Source organism: Sinocyclocheilus rhinocerous, unplaced genomic scaffold, assembly GCF_001515625.1.
Source record: "Sinocyclocheilus rhinocerous isolate Xijiao unplaced genomic scaffold, SAMN03320098_v1.1 scaffold103, whole genome shotgun sequence".
Classification (NCBI taxonomy): Eukaryota; Metazoa; Chordata; class Actinopteri; order Cypriniformes; family Cyprinidae; genus Sinocyclocheilus; species Sinocyclocheilus rhinocerous.
In genome coordinates this window covers 380,238-383,979 of record NW_015629204.1, presented here as the reverse complement: position 1 = coordinate 383,979, position 3,742 = coordinate 380,238, and the positions used below count along the sequence as shown (strand labels likewise).

General features: G+C 39.7%; 1 long non-coding RNA gene across 1 annotated transcript; it reads right to left on the bottom strand.

Annotated features, from left to right (window-relative positions):
• Positions 1–2,963: 2,963 nt before the first annotated feature.
• On the bottom strand, positions 2,964–3,727 carry LOC107738852 (uncharacterized). The gene is made up of 3 exons (XR_001639936.1): positions 3,583–3,727; positions 3,142–3,238; positions 2,964–3,046 (listed from the first exon to the last, which is right to left on the bottom strand). It is a non-coding gene; the product is annotated as an uncharacterized LOC107738852 (long non-coding RNA).
• Between the last annotated feature and the right edge of the window lie 15 nt (positions 3,728–3,742).

Genomic DNA, 3,742 nt, shown 5'->3' with positions numbered 1-3,742 from the left:
GCAACCATCCAGTACATCAAAGCAACCACCTAGTAATGTCCTAACAACCACCTAGAACACTGTAACAACTGCCTAGCAACACCCTAGAAAGCACCTTAACAACCGCAGAACACCGTAGCAACCATCTACTGTAGCAACACCTTAAAACATCTTAGCCACCACTTAAAGCCACGTTATAAATCACCTATAACAACCTAGAAATAACCTAGCAACCACTTTTAACAACAGCCACTCTCAAAGCAAAACTTCCCAGACACCATATATCAACACCTTAGCACTGATTTAGAACACTCTAGCAAATGCCTTTGAAACACTCTAGCAACACCCCAGAAAACCCTAGCAACTACATTTCCAGAAAATCCTAGCAGCCATCTAAGAACACTAGCAACCATCCAGTGCATCCTAGCACTGTATCAACTTCCTAGCAACACACTTAATACTGCCCCACCAATCACTGAACACACAAGCAGCCGTCTGACAACATCTTAGCCACCACCTAAATTCACAATATAAACCATATAGCCTATAACAACCTAGACATGACCTAGCAACCACATACAACAGCTAAAACACCCAGCAACTGTCTAAAACACCCTAGAAACCATATATTAACAACTTAGAAAGCACACAGAACACTCTAGCAAATACCTAGAAACACTCTAACAACAACTCAGAACACCGTAGCAAATAACAGTACCAGAATATTCTAGCAACCATCTAAGAAACAATCCAGTACATCATAGCAACCACCTACAACACCGTAACAACTGGCTAGCAACACTCTAGAAACCACCCTAGCAACCACCTACTCTAAAGCCTTAGAACATCTTATCCACCATTTCAATATAAACCACCTTGCTTATACTGTAACAACCTAGAAATGACCTTGCAATCCCCTACACCTTAGCAACTGTCAACAACTCCCAGGCAACTACCAAAACACCCTAGAAACCATATAACAACACCTTAGCAACAACCCAGAACATCCAAACAACTACAGTACTACCAAAATATCCTAGCAACCATCTAAGAACACTAGAAGCCATCCAGTACAGCAAACACTGTATCAACTGCCTGCAAACACCCTAGAAACCACCGTAACAACCAGAGAACACCCTAGCAACCATCTAATACCATCTAAAAACAGCCTAGAAATTACATAGCTACCTCCTACAACATAGCAACTGTCAAACAACTGCCAGGCAACTACCAAAAACACCTTAGAAATCATATATAAACACCTTAGCAACAACCAAGAACATCCAAACAACTACAGTACCAGAATATCCTAGCAACTTTCTACGAACACTAATAGCCATCCAATACAACTCAATAGAACACTGTATCAGCTGCCTGCAAACACCCTAGAAACCATACTAACAACCACAAAACACCCTTAGCAACCATCTAATACCACCTTAAAACACTCTTAAAAAATACATGCCGTGCCTAACAGCCTAGAAATGACCTAGCTACCACCTACAACTTAACAACTGTCTAACAACTCCCAGACAACTGCACAAAACACCCTAGAAACCATTTATCAACACCTTAGCAACCACATAGATTAGCCCAGAATCAAGATGACAAGTTTTGCACAGACAAGCATTTCTTCTGAGAACATAAAATCCAGTTAAATGTTCCTTTATTCATTACTAGCAGGAACTTTCTCCAGTACGTACTGGCAATTTCCAGCTTGGCTTTCTGCAGCCGTTAAAACGGAAAGTGTAATTGACGGCCTCGGGGCAGCTTGCTTAATGAGGGAAATGTGTTCAGCGGATCAGTTTTCCTTTTCCTGCACCGCACCTGCCGGGCTGCAGTTCCGTTTACGCCGGCGTGCAAATGACTGACATTGAGAGGCGAAACGTTTTTCTTGTCAAGCCAATTTACAGTGGCATAACAGAAGGTCTCTCTCCCACGCCAGGTGCTCCATCATTCTCTCTGTCAGTGATTCTCAGTGTACTTAAGAACGTGGTAAGAGTGGGCCCAGTCTGTCTGTGGCGCCATCCATCTGTTCAGGTGTCTGTTGTCATAGGGAACGAGGGGTTGCGATCGTTCAGAGCAGACTCCGGGGATGGATGAGCTCTTCAACATGCTGCGGTGAAATCATGAATCATAAAGGAAACTAAATTTGGGTTCACTGTGCTTTTGTTGTCATAACACTGGAAAGGAAGTTCACAGAAAATTGACCCCTTCACGTTGGCTGCATTTACACTGCAAGGTCTAATGCACAGATCCCACATTCTGACATTATTTCCCCCCCATCTGTTTACGTTCACTTACATAGCCGTATCAGACTGTGTTTACATTAATACCCAGTCAGAGCATGCAACGCTGCGCTGCCCAAATTGATCTGCACTGTGCTTTCACTGGTTCGCAAAATCAATCCTTTCAGTGCTGTCCAGTGGGCTCATGTAAATACTGGTGTGTGCCGTTTGGTTTAGACAAGCATTGCCGTTTTGTCGCTCCTTTGGACCATAAATCGATCAATGGCATTTTTTTTGAATCCACATCAAATGGAACATGCATACGATGACTGATATATTATCTGAAGACAAAGGGCCCTATTAAAAGAAAAAAAAAAGAGTTTGGTAAAAATATTTTATTACATAGAAAATAAAAACAAAAAGTGAAGCAGTTTTGTTAAGCTATTATAAATATTTAAAAATAGTGCAACATGCAAATACATGCAGAAAAAAAGAAAGTAAATGGAGTAAAGATATCATAGTAGGCCCTCAAGTCTATTAAAACATCACATAATTTGACCTTTAAATTTAGGCATAAATTATTTGCAAGCAAATATTAATCACAAATATTAATTAAAATATTTGGAAAATGGTTTTCAAAAAAAGTTATATATACACATACACCCATTATACACCTTAAATATATATATATATATATATATATATATATATATATTTCCTTTTCTCCCGTATTCAGGGGAGAATGTTCCATTTCTTACCGATTTGAACACTGGCTATGGTGTTGGCTTCACTATCACACAGTGGACTGATTTCAAGTTTATGCTTCTTTTCAATGTCACCTGAAAAAGACGACAACAGAGCACAAAGATTAGCTTCTGAACAGAGTGAACTAAGAGCACATGGAGAGAGCATGGTCATCATGAGAACTGGCTACCTTGGTGGAAGAACTCCTCTGTGACCTTCTCACTCCACTGTTTGCTGAGTTCCCACGGTCTACACGGGTTACAGATATCTGCACACTTCAGAGCCATCTGGAACACACGTCCATTTGGTTTTAAGAGCCCAAAAGTGTCTGTCTTTATTCAAAAATATGGTATGCAGCCCTTCCACTTAAAAACGGGACATCGCAAACTTCAAGTACATTAAAGTCAGCATTATAGTGACCAAAACAAAATAAAATTATATATTTTAATAAATTTAACTAATTTGTTATCTATAATTTTTTAATTATTTTCCCTCTTTTTTTTTTAAAGCAAACATCAAATGTATTATTTTATTTTAAGTCAAAGCTGGCATATAATCTGTATATAAAACTATATATAAACTGCACAATGTTTGTTTTTAGTGAAATTAATACTGAATTGCACATTCCCACCTGCAGAACGAAATGTCGATGAGAAGCGTGTCCTAAACACAAGTCGTTCTCATCCAGATGTGTCCTGAACCGGGACAGGTACTCATTCTGTCGGCTGATATCTGTGGCCAGAATGAGTGATCCCAGCTGCCTCTCTATACTCAGACTGTTAGAGACACCA